This window comes from Mobula hypostoma, chromosome 12 (assembly GCF_963921235.1).
Source record: "Mobula hypostoma chromosome 12, sMobHyp1.1, whole genome shotgun sequence".
Classification (NCBI taxonomy): domain Eukaryota; kingdom Metazoa; phylum Chordata; class Chondrichthyes; order Myliobatiformes; family Myliobatidae; genus Mobula; species Mobula hypostoma.
In genome coordinates this window covers 28,972,113-28,988,296 of record NC_086108.1, presented here as the reverse complement: position 1 = coordinate 28,988,296, position 16,184 = coordinate 28,972,113, and the positions used below count along the sequence as shown (strand labels likewise).

The window sequence follows — 16,184 nt, the reverse complement described above, 5'->3', positions numbered from 1 at the left end:
GCAGATGTCCCATTGTCCTGAGATCAGTTGATATCTGTGCACTGCTTCTTCCACTATTGACAATGTTTAGTTAAATAAAAATAAATCTTTACTTACCTTTCACTTGACAGACGAATCGTGCCAGTTAACTTGGCACAGGTGTATAGAAAGGTGGGTGATTCATAGGAGTTAACGGTGGACGTGTCCCTTGACTACATAGTCAACACATTCAGCAGATTTTCCAATTGTGTAAACTTAACTAAGGGAGCTTATAATGTAAAGAGGAGATTTTAAAGTAGTTATGGAGCTTTTAACAAGCAGTGGACGAATCAATGTACACAACTAGTTACATTATGGAACCTCTTAACTCCTTTTTATTATTGTTTTCATCAACAAAACAGTGTTGAGTATTTCTCGATTTCCAATCTGCAGATTCTCAAGAGAATTTTTTCTCAGTTACTGAGATATTTGTCAGCCGTGCAAATAGGGTGCCACTCTCCAATTAAAGGAGTACATGCTGAAGACATGCTGAATATATTTCATCTAAATATTCAGATTTTCAAAATTTCACTTAGCAAAACATTTTTCAGTAATGGTAATGTTGTCTTACCAGGTGGGATTTTTCCAGCATTTCCTATTCCGATACAAAGGTTTCAAAGGTGCATTTAATGTCAGAGAAATCTATACAATATACAATCCTGAAATGCTTTTCTTTGCAAGAAAAAGGACCATCATACTGTCATATAGCGATCGTAGGGAATCAGGATCAAACAGAATTGGGATCAAAGAATGCCACTGAAAAAGAAGAGCATTCTCAGTCTCTATCCTTTTTTATTTAGGCAGCACAGAGGTCTGTGCATTGCATCAAACCATGGCAACTGAAGATAAGCACTACATGTCAATAATGCCATAAATGGACAGCCATTCATATGATCGTTGGCGTTGTTGCGTGAATAAATATTTCTTGTCGTCTCACATAGGAAGCAACCCAGGAGTTAAGTTAATCTATCACCTGGGGAGAAATATTTCACTGACTTCCCTAAAAGGTGGAATACTGGGATCCACAAGGATGAATACTGGGACCATACTCATTCATAATTTACACTGATGATTTGAAATCAAAATGAACTATCTGGATATAAAATTTGCAGGTGATACCAAATGATGTGGGATATAGATATGGGGTATAGGAGAACTTTTTCACTCTTGGGAGAAGCTAAAACTCAGGCCCAGTGATAGAGTATAACTGAGCCGAGATTAACTCAAAAAGAGAAACAAGAAGACATTTCTCAGAGAATGGTTGGAGGAACTTGCAACCGCAAGATGTAGTTGAGGCAAACAACCTAGTTGTTTTCATAAGGAGATGATGACTGCATGAGAGGAATAACCTCAGATGAGGTAGATCAAATTTGGAGAGAGGATGAGCACAATCTTAGACTAGTTGGGTAGCTTCTGTTTTGAGTATTCTCCAAACCCACTGGCAGGATAAACAAACCAAAGTGTGCTCTGCCAGGCCAATGTTCCCATCATTAAGGCCCTAAATACACTTCATCATCTCCATTAAGAAAGTCTTCTCCCACACCCAATATATTTTCAAAACAAATAATCTGTTCCAAACTCTGTCATGAAATGAGATTACAGGGCAAACAGATGAAAAGATTTAAAGATGTTTTCCAAGCCTGGTTGAAAAAGTGAAGCATCTCTACTGAATCACTGAGAATCCCTGACCCATAACTGCGCAGGAGAAGAGGAATTTTCAGGTTCTCATTGAGAACCTGGTGCCTTTGTTACAGGAGCACCAAGAAGCACAGAGTAAACAGCATAATGCATACAAAATGCTGGATGAACTCAGCCGGTCAGGTAGCACCTATGGAAGGGAATAAGAATTGACGTTTTGGGCTGAGACTCTTCATCAGAGTTAACAGCAGAAAGATCACATCATCTCCCACAGTAACCACGTGTTGCCCACTTCCTGCCTACCTGAGACAGTCTGTGGATCCCTTAATTGGCCTGAGCTGCCATCTCAGAACCCTCAGCAATGCAGGCCATCCTCATTTCTGAAGGACTGTCCAAGAAGAAGATAATTTATGTTTCCAACATCCATGAAAATGACTCAGAAATTAAGCCATCAAATTTAAACTTTGTAATTTCAGAAGGGAATTACAAAACCGGAAATCCCTGGATAATCTCAGCATTTCTGTGGCTGATTTTTTTCAAGGCAATTCACTTGAAAAACAACAATTCCAACTAGGGAAAAGAAGAGCAATGCTCATACTGACCAATAGTGTCACTGCTGTGCAGAAAACCGCAACTAGGTTCAAGGCTTGTTTTGGAAAGCAGATGGAAGTATAGCAAGGTCTTTAATTTCCAGAATTGTTTCATAATTAAAATCCGATGACAAATGAGATTTACATTGGCTTAACATTTACAGAAAATCTGCAGTACTGAAGGGTGGCTAATGATGGCAATACTGAGCTGTTACATCATTGGACCATCAGAATGTTAAAAGAAAAACTGGTCAAAACCTTTTCCTTTTAATTCTTCCCATTTTCTTGCTTGTCTTCATAATACAGCAAAACTCTTACAATTCACTATCCAACTATTTAGAAACTGTTTGCATCTGGCTCACCAGGTGATATTTGCCATGCTCCCTGACCACTCTCTGGAGCCATGTTCCCGCTGTTATTTCCACACATTGGAGCCCAGAGTTCTCAACCTCCCTTTCATGTTAACTTGTCCTGTTGGTTGTGCTGCTTTTAAAAATTGCTAGGGCCTTGTTTTTCACACTCCCTTTAAATTCACCAGAAGAATACTTTTCTACTGTGTATACCTAAAGAAAAAGTGAATTAAATATTAGTTGAACCATCAAAAATAATTTATAAAAATCGCTATCTTGGCCCATCAAAGCTCTCCGTGTTCAGGATTAACAGTTTTACTGTATTCTAATTCAATGAATAATATGTATTATTTCTTCCATTTGAACCTAGATCTAGGGATTACTACTCAAAGATAAAACAGGAATTTTCTTTTACCCTCACAGGATTGTAAGACTTTTTAATTTTAATTTTGATGTGAACAGAAAGGTGTCAAATGTTAGCAGGGTAACAGGAATGTAGGTATGAGGTTGCAATTAGATCTACCACAACTTCATTAAATGGTGGAGCAGTTTCAAGGAAGTAAGGGCTTGACTTCTGCTCCTAAATCATATATTTGCATGTTGGTGCTAATTTTGTCGGGAAATATCCACAGGAAAAATGATCCCTGGACATGCTGGTGTGTGTAGTCTGTTTCTGAATTCTAACATTTTTACACCTTGCCTTAATATGATACCTTTAACAAAACAAAATACTTCAATGCTCTCTGCTTCAATGTTCTCAATTCCACTCCATCACGGAGGCATGTTAGGAGATAATTGTATCAGAAGCATAGGCAAACTGATAAGTTTTAAGGAGCATCTTGAAGCTAGCAAAGAGGTTAAAGGTTAAAGAAGGGATGGCAGATTTCAGTGAAAGTCAAAAAAAATTGCGGATGCTGGTAACGTGGAAAAATTGTTAGGAAATACTAGAAACACACAGCAGGTCAGGCCTTTTCTCTAGAGAGAGAAAGAGAGTCAATGTTTCAGATCTGAGGTTCTTTGATATTGGATTTGAAATATTAAGCAACATAACAAGGTACCAGAGTGGGCCAGGCAGCCTCTGGGGAGGGAAAAGGAAAGTAGACATTTCAGGTCGAGACTATTCATCTGGACTGGGTTTAATTACATTTACATTTATAAAGTTAACTCTGTTTCTCATTCCACAGGTTCCATTTGACCTGCCAAGCATTTCCTGTTTTTAATGCCAGATTTTAATTTTGAGACAACATAGGGGGCAACCAAACCATGAATGGGGGAAGTAAATTGGGGATTTACAGAGGGTTCAAGAAACCACAATATCTTTAGGAATGTCCATCTCTAGACAAAATTGTGTTATCTAATGCTGTGCTTTGAATGCAAGTTCAGCACATTAGAGGCAGTGGCCTCTGCTGTATTGCTCTCCTGAAGAATCTAACACATCCGATTCAAGTTTTGAGTATTAAGCATGTTTCCAAAGTCCAAGGCCTCTTTGATATCTGCTAGTTTGGTAAGCTGAGGCAACTAACGCAAACCAATGGTGGTGTAAGAATTCTACAAACCAATTGGGTACAGTATATGCCATAGTACATACGAACAAATAACTGCAACCAAAATGGAAATTATAATGTCAAACCATTTTTTTTCTTCAATCAAATAAATGCCACACTAAAGAATCACAATTAAGGGAATCTTGAGGAAACAGTACTGCAATTAGTCCAGGAGTTTCATCTTGGCTGCCGTTGTTCCACTAAACGGAGCCTTCAGCTTTTTAAAAAATTTGCATTGTTGGCAGCCAGCAGTATCAAAAAATTATGTAACATGCCCTGCTTGTTGTCTGAAAGGAAGATATGGGGGTGGAATTGAAGTGATGCTGGTTGTTGGAATATTATCCCCTCTAATTTTTTTTTAAGCCGAGCAAATGTTAATTTGGTTGCGGGCTCCGGTAAGTTCTAGCTTTGTCTCCATGGTTGCACGGCATTGCCCTCGCTGTGATTGGTGGTTGTGCTGTCGACTGCTCGGCTTTGGCGCTGGTCTGCCGCCCGCCGGGCGCTGCTGCCGTGAGTCAGGCTCAAAGCGAACGAGACACAGCCCGGGACGGCTCACGGCCGGCACCCAGACCTGTACCCGCACCCAGTCATCAGCTCTCAGCTGCCTCGTCCTCTTCCTCTTCCTGTCCCCTCCTCCTCCTCCTCCTCCTCTCTGCCACACTGCCGCAGTTCTGCCCAGATCCCTCTTGCAAAAAGAATAAAAGCAGTGAACGGTGAGTGTTCGTTCTATTTGGTGAGTGTGAGTGTGTGTGTGTTTAATATTAAACTCCTTTGTCCTGGTGGCTCGTGTGCGTTTTGCAGCCGAGGGGCTGGGTGAGTTAAGGCGTTCGCGCTGAGATTTCCTTCTCAATGTCTGGTTGCATTCGCAACAATTAATTTGCAACACTTTATCGCTGGTTTTGTGAATTCTCCAATCTTTCCTCGGTCTAATTTGGATTCGTCTTCTAAACACGGACGAAAGATCTTCTTGAATAACACGCAAAATGATTTATTTTAAATTGCAGTGATTTTTTTTTGTTTAATAAAACTGTTTCCTGCTGCAGCAAGAAAAAAGGAGAAAATGGTTTATTTGCTCCAAAAGGGGAAAAAAAATTCCTGGTTAATGACTTATTTGCACGCAGCATTAGCACAGCTTCGGAAGTGTGCTGAGAGATAAATCTTTGATTTTAACTGTGTTAATGCACAGGTCAGAACGTTTTCAAGCTGTGTTTATGTGGGAGAATATGATTTTTAAAAATATATAGAATGGTTTCCTGTGGGTCAGTCCTTCGCAGGCCTCTTGGAGTTGATTGCCTTGTAGTTGGTGAGAATCTTGGCAAAATGAATGTACAATCAGAAAACTACAGGGGCTCGGACTAAAAAGCTATGGAAAGAGAGGTACACCCAACTCGAATTAACATCTACAGAGATGGCGGGGGGGGGGGACAAATTGGTAAATGCACGTGTAAATATTCGTAAAACGTATTATTTCCACTACCCTCTTTTCATATTTCTACTCAATTTTATGCCAGGATGTTGGGAAACCCTATCTTCATTCGGTGAAACACGAACTACTGTAAAAATTGATGAGTGAGTTACAGTTGAATGTGGTCTTTATGTGTATAGGTAGGTCTTTATGAGAATTACTATACGCCTGAGGGAGTGTTGTGTGGGGGGGGGGTGGTCTAACAAATTCAGTTGGTGACTGGGTATGTGTGCCTTGCTCATTGCAAGTTCTGGCCAGATATATGACATCATCTTTCCCATGTATTGTGTGGGTAAATATAACCAACGCATCAGATGCGCCGGCAAGTTTTTTTTTGTGATGTTTGAAACTGTTTTGCTGATTATTCGGCAGCTGCTAATAATGTAACTCGCACAACGGACTGCACTGCTCATCTGCAATTGTTGGCCGACAGGAAACGTTCTGATCTGGGAAAACTACTGAGTTACAGAAAACATGCTGTTGCCAATCTCGGTCTCCCCCCACCCAGTTGTATTTACAATGGTCCCCTATTAATACATAGTTGTGTTTTTATGACAATTTAACAATATCCACGTTGTTGCTTGTGCTGCAGCATTCTATCTCCTTCATTAATTTAACGTTTATACATCATACCAGTGTGTTTGTGGGTTGATTTATGGTTTCTGCTTAAAATCTCTTTGGAGACTTGGAGAAATTACGAAGGGTAGTTAAAGTATATTTTGTTTTCCTGAGTGTGGGGATCTTTAGAATTTTTGAGGTTAAAATCAGTTGTTTTCAGTTATGCATATAGGGGGAAAAATCCTACAGGCCTAATAGATACAGAATTGTTTGGCAAATGTTAATTTGTTTACAGATCAAACCTGGAGTCCTTGATGTGTGATGGAGAGAGATGGCCACACACCTGGCTTTTCTGTTGGCTCTTGTTGCTGGTTCCCTTATCTGCTCAAGAGCTCTCTATTCGTCTAACCTTTTTAATAGCCATAATGTTGGCTTTTCTGCTGTTCAAAACCCGCAGTGACTTGTTGACTCGTGATCCAGCTTGCTGCCTACGATCTTCACTTTTATAGTTGAGGCTTTAGAATGCTTCATTCTGGGCTAATGTTTTAGAACTTGCATGCAGCCTTTTTCATTTTGATCTTTAATTATGTTCTGAAGAACACCTTAACTGTTCAATTCCTGCAAGCTTGTAGTAGTCAAAATTGCTAACATTATGCATAATTTATAAATGAATGAAAGCATCTGATTTTATTTTCTTACTAGACAAGCCAGGAATTCTCGATTCATGCCTGGAAAGTGACTGACACTGTGGTTGTACCCTACTATTTTCTTCCTGTTTTCCCATTCAGCAATCAGTCTGTCAGCTTGCGCTCGGATACCAGCTCTTCAGCTTTGCCTTCCTTTCTGCTTATTCCCCTATGTGCTGAAATGTGTTTTTCCATTTGAAGCGCCAGGGCTTGTCATTGCTGCCATGGCAACAAGCATCACAGATCCTTGGCAATTTGCAGTGCAGGAGGATCTCATTGAGATAGTTGCACATGGCCCGGTTTTTCGAAATAATTCTTGAGCTTGGTCCCCCCACCTCTGTCTTGTCTGCTTACCACAGTTTCCTCTTCTATAAATTTGCTGACAATACAACTATTCAGCTGGTGGCAAGAGGGCGTACAGGAGTGAGATATATCACCTGATTGAGTGGTGTTGCAGCAAAGAACTGATTGTGGAGTTCAGAAAGGGTAGGACAAGGGAACACACACCAATCCTCAGAGGGATCAGAAATGAAAGCGTGAGCAATTTCAAGTTCCTGGGTGTCAGTATCCCTGAAAATCTGTGCTGGACCAAACGTCTCATTCGATGCAGCTATGAAGAAGGCATGACTGTGGTTATATTTCATTATGAGTTTGAGGAGATTTAGTATGTCACTAAACACACTTGCAAATTTCTACAGGTTATCCTAACTGGCTGCATCATTTCCCTTCCTAACCCTATTCCAGAGGACCTGCCTCTCATCCGCACTCTGGAGGATCAGTCCAACCCAACCTCTCACCATAAGGATTATAATGGATAACCCAACCTTTGGGAGCATGTAAGGAATCAGCTCTTAGTCTCTGGCAAAGTCTTTTGGATTCTTATCAATAGCAGAAGGCTTATCAAAAAAGAACTAGACCATGTCTATCTAGGGCAGTGTTTCCCAACGTTTTAATGCCATGGACCAGTAGGAGTCCGTGGACCCCAGGTTGACAATTCCTGATCTGGGGCGTTTTAGACACCTTGTACTCTCTTTCTATTTAAATTTTTTTAGAGACACAGCATGGTAACAAGCTGTTCCAGCCAATGAGTCCACGCCATCCAATTATACCCATGTAACCAATTAACCTACTAACCAAGACTGGAGCATCTGGAGGAAACGCACGTGGTCACGGGAATGACGTGCAGGCTCCTACAGACAGCGGCGGAAGTGAACCTGGGTTGCTGGCGCTTTAATAGCATTGCGCTAACCACAACGCTAACAGATTGACGCTGTTTTTGTTGTGTCCTGGGCCTGCCTCAAACTTCAACCATTGTTACTACACAAATGGGAAGGGATTCCACGGCAGCTTTAACCTGCTCTTTTGCTCCTCCTCTAGCAGCTGCAAGTAGAAAGGCTGGGTAGGGATCAGCTCTGCACCCGTGAAGTATTGCGAGGTTGGGGTGGTTTGGTTGTCCTTCCAGAGGAAAAGGTCCAGCCCACATTCAGTCCTGGCACCCGAGCAAGCTGTGTGGTGATGCAGCATCTTGTTGTGGTAGCTTGGCAGGCAAGACTATTGTGTACATGTACGTAATGGTGTGAGCATGTGTTTGCATGACTGCTGAACTCAGTGCATTGTCTGATTTCACAGAATCTGGGAAATGATCCACAATGCCTGCAGAATGTGGAGTTGACATAAGGACAACATAGCAGAAAATTACTTTTGTTCCATGTGTTTTGTTCATGTTATTTCTTTGGTTATTTTCTGCCCTATTTAGAGTCATAACACTGTTTTGTTAAAACTGCTTTACTCTGGTATCTGTTTTCTCTTTAAATCTTGTAACTATTGTTTGTTACGGTACATCTTACTCATTCTTAGTGAACAACTGTGATCCTTCTATACACCACAGGGCAGCAATGATTCCACAACAATCACTCTGCAGATCTGGCTCATGAGTAAACCTGGGGTTAGTGACAGTAGTTGGCCATTCAGCCCCTCGAGTCTGGTCTGCCCTGGACCATGGCTCAGTGATGTCTTAACTCCATTTTTGCTCTGTTGCTGGAATAAACCTCAACACACTTAGCTCACAAAAATATTTCTACCTCAGTTTTTACAAATTTATTAGATTCCATCTCAATGTTTTTGATCAAGGAATTGCGATGCCTGGGGAAACTGTCACAGACGAGGCATTTAGGCCTATGACAAATCAGCTGTAATCATATTGAATTGTGGGACAAATTCCAGTGGCCGAGGTGCCCCACTGCTTCTATTCATTGTGTTCCTCTTTTTGAATCATTGTGCTATTTGATAGTACCCCTGAACAACTTAGCCCTAATTCTAATTAACACTAATTATTCAAAGTTTTGGTGAAGGGACTGATAAAGGGTCTCGGGCAGAAACATTAACTGTTTATTCCCCTCCATAGCTGCTGCCTGGCCTACTGAGTTCCTCCAGCAGTGTGTGTCTTGATCAAATCCTTTAATGGCTGTCATTTCGATCTCTGATTGACCATAGGACCCCGAGAAGCATGGCCATAGGAGAGGTTGTCCAGTCAGTCCTATGACCCTGTCACACTGTCTTCAAGAGATGTCAACCTTCCCTTGAAGAGCAGAGCTGGCATAGTCCTTCATCTCTATACTTGCTGATGTTCTAGGCCATGATGGCAACATTCATATGTACTCCATACCCTTTGCAATAAAGACCTTATTGCTTGCTGTATCTCTGAATCATCACACTGAGATTTCTCCCTACACAGGTGTTTACTAGTTTTTCATTTCAAATATTGTTTTTTTTTCCTTTCTACCAAAGTGAGTAAACTCACCTTTCTTCACATCGTACCCTGCTTGCCTCCTCACAACCACCTCCTGTCCCTTTGTAGGCTCCTGTGTTGCAGGTCACTTTCCCAGCTGTCTTTCTATTGGCAAACCTGGGCAGGTTGCAATGAGTAAACTTATTATGATAAATTGTAAAAGGAAGCAGAAAGCTGGCTTATCATAATTCATTATTTAAATCTTTTTATCTGAGTATCATGGCTGCCAACATATTCTTCCTGGGGTCCAGTGCCCCAGAGAGCATCAAACTAAAACTTTTTATGTGTTACGTACCTTCCATCTCTATCTCCAGCATATCTGGTTTAAAAAAGAGTTATTTTGTTATCCTTTTTTTTTGTTCTCACCATCAACATTATATATTTTGTTCCCAAACCCCTCTGTTCTGCTCTTCCACTCTTTCTTATAGTTTCCATGGCCTGTAGTTCCCCAAACTTTCAGCATTGTATCTAGTTCCTTTTTTATTGAAAGCCCCGATCTTTTTGGAGGAATCTTGCATGGCCTGCTTTACCCATTGCATTTATTTTACAAACTCAAGACCTTTCAGCATGTAAGGTGGTTAAAATACTTTAGAAATACAGTCTTCACTATTACGCTGGAACCTATTAATGTCATTGCCACTTTCTGCTCCCAGTTGCTCTAAATCCATGTCTGATACAGCTTTGCCAGCAAACCTGGATAGGCTGTATTCTGTTTCTTCATCTGAGTCATGTGAAAAACTGCCGGTTCCAATTTAGTGTGGTGCGTACAGCCAACTGGCGTGTGCATTCTTTAATGCCCCACACTCTCGTGCTTCATCACAACTTCCATACCAGTGAGTTAGACCTCTATTTTAAAATACTTTCATTCTTAGTTTCTGAGAATAGATTTATTTTCTGAAAGTTCATATTAATATTCTCTCCATGGATGCACCCTCATCAACTATGCTGGTGATATCTTCAAAAAGTTGTCTTGGTGAGTTCAGTGTAACCTTACAAATCCACCTAAAAGTCTCTATTTGTTTAAATATGTAGACACCGTTAATAGATGCAGGAGATTCCATGCACAGGCACAAGGCTACCAGCGCCATACCAGTGATTTTGACCTATGTTTTAATATGCTGTCATTCTTAGTTTCTAGGAATTGATTTACTTTCTGAAAGTTCATGCTAAAGCTCATTTAATTTTCTGTTTATTTTTTCTCTTATTCTTTATTAATAATGAAGCAAAATGGTTGTTTCCCAATCTAAGGGGATTTGCTCCTATATGAATGGTGCTTTGTTGATATTTTGGTCTTCACCTTGCAATTTCCTCACCTGCCTACCACCTCCAGGTTAAAAGCTTATCAGATGTTCTTGATGTCTGTTTTTAGTTTCATTATTTTTACTCTCACCGGCTTATAAATTAAATCTCCTACATTCTGCCATTTGATTATTCAAAAAAGTTATGTTTGTCATTTGTCCCCTCACAAATGGAACTTCCCTTTTGAGAGCATGAATGGTGACATAATTTTGAATGGGAAATGTTACTGAAGTAATTTGTGGCCACTAAAACATAATTACAAAGTACATATCCTATACATAATTAGAGCAAGGTACATGGCCTTTGCAAGATTTTAAATACGTGGAGGTGTTGATCCTCAGTGCTATAACTGATTGACAAAAATCTGAAACTAATCTTTCTTTTCCGAGAGTATTTTCTATATTTGCCTAGCAATCTATAATATGTTCTATTTTATATTTGTTTTATAACCCTATTGGTTTCTGCTACCTGTACCTCTCATTCTTTCTGCTGAAGAAAAGGTGCCTATACAAGGTAGGGATCTGTGAGAGAATTGATGTAAGACAGCGAACATCAGATTGGCCTATTGTATGCAGTGCCCAATTTCTAATTCATCTGCAGTTGATAGAACTAACATTAGGCATTACATTTAATCTACTTCTGATCCAAAGCTGAGTGAGAGTCAATGAGATTGCATCAGTTGCAGGCCTATTGCAGCATGTCCGGATCCTTGCTTGGGTAGGAGTTGATGACAGCCATGACCAACCTCCCAAAGCGCATCATCATAGTAGATGTGAGTATCACTGGGCAATAGTTGTTGAGGCAGCTCACCCTGTTATTGGGCAGTGGTGTGATTGTCCTTGACCACTCCTGCCAGTTGGTTGGCACAGGTTTTCAGAACCTACCAAGTACACCATCAAGGCCTAACGCCTTGCGAGGGTTCACTCTCTTGAAAGGCGTTCTCACATCAGCCTCCAAGACAGAGATCATCAGATGCTGCTGGGATTTGCATTGGTGTAGTTTTATTCTCCCCTTCAAAGCGTGCATATGAAAGACATTGAGCTCATCTGGGAGAGAAGCATCTCTGTCATTCTTGATGTTAGGTTTTGCTTTGTAGGAATTACAGGTTGACTTTCACTAATCCGACTACCTGTAATCCGGTTCCTTCGATAATCCGCACTGCTTTCAAATTTTCCGAGCAACGGTAATTTCAAATTTTCTTGGCCACCGTACCAATCTGCTGTGCATTGTTTTGGTTGCAGTAGATCTGTTCACGTGTTGGTGCCCTCTTCTAAGCATAGACAGGTGATTCCTGCTTGTTTTCCAGCATTTATTAATATCATTTGCGTGAGGCACGACCGCCCGGCACCTGCCCCGTCTCCCCTGCCAGTGGCGGGAGAGGTGGCGTGCGCTGGGTTGGTCCACCTTCTCGCCCGCCTACCGGCAGTCGCGCACTACCCTCCAGTGTCGCCCAACCGGCGCTCCGTTCTCTTCTGCCTACGACCTCAGATGAGACCTGGTGACCCGCTGAACTTAAGCATGTTATTAAGAAGAGGAAAAGAAACTAATGAGGTTTTCCTCATTAACTGCAAGTGAAGAGGGAAGAGCCCAGCGCCGAATCCCCAGCCGCCTGGCGGTCACATGAAACGTGGCGTCTAGAAGTCCTCCTTTCTCTGACTTCTGCTTCTGACAACCCCTCACTTGCAGACATGTAACTTTGCCTGAAGGTATATTAAACGTCTCACTTTAGAAGCGGAAGTGCTCAACTGTTCTGTATTAGTTAATTCCTGTACATTTACCTGTATCCTTTATTTTGTCTGTTCCTGTGCGGTATATTACTTTATTAACATTTCACTTGCTACTCATTTAATATTTGTTTCATTATTATCTAACTTGTACTGATTTACATGAGTCACCTCTTTCTCCTTTATTAGGAGAGAGAGAGCCTGCAGCATGTCGAACTATCGGGTGAACAATGTAGTCTTTGGGGTAACTGCAAGTCTGTGTCTTTGCTATTGCTTAGCTCACGTTTGAGTGCTGGTAGTGGGTGTGCTTTATTTTTTGCCGGTGGGGAGGGGAGATTGTTGCTCGCTGCTGCTAACATTCTAATATTTAACTGTTATTCATTCTTTGGGGCACTCCTCTGTTTTCATAGATGGTTGTGAAGAAAAAGCATTTCAGGATTTCTCTGACATTAAATGAACCTTTGAATCCTTTGATATTTTAAAGGTATGATGAGGTGGTTAGCTATTGCTTAATGTGATCCTTCTGTAATTCGGCTTTTTCACTAATCCGGCACTCCTCAGGTCCCAGTGGTGCCGGATTATAGAAGGTCGACCTGTAATTGTCTGCAAACCCTGCCACAGCTGACATGCATCCGATTCCTCACTAACTTTAATCAGAGTTGTTCTATCGCCCTTAAAATTGCCTTCTGTAGGTCATACCTGGACTTCTGATATAGTTCTAGATCACCAATCTTGAATGCCACAGATGTAGCCCTCAGCATTCCTGGTTCATCCATGGCTCTTGGTTTGGGTAAGTCTAGTATGTTCTTGAAGGCACACACTCATCCACACGGGGTGATGAAGTCGGTGACAACTGGCGTATTCATTCAGACTCAAAGATCAATCTCTGAATGTTGTCGGGCCCACAGACACAAAGGAAGTGCTATTCCACCTCCCTTGACCATATTTTGGTCCTCACCACTGGTGCTGTGGTCTTTAGTCTTTAGTCTCTGCCTATACACTGGGAGTAGAAGTACAACCAGATGATCAGACTTTCCAAAGTGCAGGCAAGGGATGGCACGGTAAGCGTTCTTGATGGTGGTATAACAGTGGTCCAGTGTGTTGGCTCCTCTGATTCCACAAGCGATACTTTGGTGGTAATTGTTCAGAGATTTCTTCGAGCTAACCAGGTTGAAAACCTTCACAATGATAGGATAAGCATCACAGTGCGCTGTTTCATGACTGCTGATTGTTTCTCAGTTCCTCCAGTGTTTGCCTGACGTTAGTCTGAAGTAGAATGTACCCCACTATCAAGATGATGGTGGAAAACTACCTTGGCAGATAAAATGGACAGCACTTGACCACTAGATGTTCCAGGTCGGATAAGCAGAACTGTGCACCATGATGAATTGGTCATAAAGCTTTCTCCATCTCCTTTGCCTTTAAAAGACTTAGCTGTCCTGTCATTGCGGAGAATAGTGAAATAATCAGGCTGCACTGCTGCATCCAAGATGGCGGACTAACATCGGTGGAGGCAAAGGGATGGTTGATGTTTCTGAGACAGAGGCTGATAGGTACCAATGCTGGTGGAGCCAGTGAGTGGGGATGAAGGGCCGAGAAAGGGATAGGAGAAAGTGAACAAAGGAAGAGAGAAAAAAAGGTGGACTGGGAAAGGAGCACCAAGGGTGTGGGTTACCTTAAACTGGAAAATTCAATCTTTATACCATTGAGTTGTCGGCTGTCTAAACAGCATGTGAGGTTGCTTTTCTCATTTGTGTTTGGCCTCACTGTGGCGGGGGAGAAGACCAAAGACAGACAAGTCAGTGTGGAAATGGGAAGGAGTGTTGAAAAAAATGTAACTGGAAATCAAGGCCAGCATTATGAGTGGACCATTGGTGCTTTGTAAATGCTTGGTCTTGCTGAGTTAGAGGAGGCCAAGAGTAAACAGAAGTATAATACCTCATAGTCCACTTGGTAGCCTACAAATCAACATCAGGCCTTTATTGAACTTTGTTCATTTTTTGTATCCCTTCCTCTCCTGGCACCCTCCCTTTTTTGGTTCCATTTATTCCTACCTTTACCTCGCCCCTCCCTCTCACATCTGTATGCCAGCCATTTTCCCTCTGCGCTCTCAGTTTTGACCAGAAATGTCAACCAATCCTTTGCCTCTATACTTGTGATTTACATGCTAAGTTCCTCCAGCAGTTTGTTGTTTTAAGTTGACTTTCCATTCACATTTGTTGTCCCATGACCATTTCAATATATCATCCCTTTCATGTTGAGATTTAGATTTATTTATTTATTGATTAAATAATCTGTATAGATTCATTATTGGAGAGACTACCGAGGAAGGTACTCTGTGCTTACTAAAGAAGAGGTGATTCTTTATTTTCTATTCTGTAGATTAACCACCAGAATTATATTTGTCACACTAGTCTTGGGCAAATTAGTTTTGTGTGGTTTTCATTTTTCCTAATCTTTTGAATGAAATGTTGTAAATTTTTGATTTTCTGTTTATGAAAGCCTTCATTCCTTGTGTTCTTTGTTCAGCCAGTGCAAAATGAACTGTCAAAATGATCTATATTGTTAATTTGGTGGGTGTTTCTTTCATTACCAAGGGTTCCACTGAAAGTGGAAATTTCCAGCTAATGCTACAAAGAGGTGACTGTGACAGATGCTAAGTTTCTTACTTTCAATAATTGCTCCAAAAATAAGTGCCAATTGGCACCAAAGTCAATTTTCCTTTTTTTTTTGGACAGACATAACTTCGAGTGACAAAAATATCTTTCCCAAGTGCATATGGAAATAAGATGACCACAAGTTTCCATTTGCTTCATAGACTAATTTCCTGTACTGCTGTCACCTTTGGAAGGAAGACTGTACATTAGTCGTTTCCCTGTGTGTATAAAACATCTCTGTCCAAGTTAAAGTGCCTGATAGTTCTGGACTTTTGAAAGAGGGCCCTGTACCAGAGAGCATCAGATTCTTGTGGTTACATTTTGGCCATGATTTGGTGAACAGCATTTCTTCTTTCTTGGCTCTGATACCCAAGCACCTACCTAGGCTGATACACTCGTGGTTCTGAAAAGGTATACAACTGATGAAAGTTCCCTCCTTTGACATTAGACCGAATGTTCCCAACCTGGGGTCCATGGACCCCTTGGTTAATGGTAGGGGTCCATGGCATGATAAAGGTTGGGAATCCCTGCATTAGACTGAGGCCCCTGCTGCCTGTTAGGATTGTTGTAATACGCAGTTTGAAGTTCCACCAGAGCAGGTTGTCCTCTGTTATTAGGCCTTTGCTGTGCCAGCAAATTACATCAATGGTTACACTAAGTAATAACTGTGCAATATTTTGGGGTATCCTGTGGTTGTGATGGTAACCACTGAGAATTATTTTTATATTGCAGTAGTTCAATCTTTTTATTGCAGAATTCTGTAAAAAAAAATTAGATCTTTCAATGTTCAAGGAAAATTACAAAACAAGTTAAATGATTTTGCAAGTTTGTGCTAGATAAATGTGCAGGAGTAGTTTCTGTTGGTTT

General features: G+C 41.1%; 1 protein-coding gene across 2 annotated transcripts in view; it reads left to right on the top strand.

Annotated features, from left to right (window-relative positions):
• Positions 1–4,609: 4,609 nt before the first annotated feature.
• Positions 4,610–16,184, top strand: part of LOC134354669 (uncharacterized protein C1orf21-like) — a 215,466-nt gene continuing 203,891 nt past the window's right edge. Inside the window, exon 1 of one of the 2 annotated variants that reach the window (XM_063063764.1) lies at positions 4,610–4,853. The gene's annotated coding sequence lies outside the window, so the exon portion shown is untranslated. Of the gene's footprint in view, positions 4,854–4,906; positions 4,954–16,184 lie in introns of those variants that run through there. The other variant, XM_063063765.1, reaches the window with a different exon arrangement.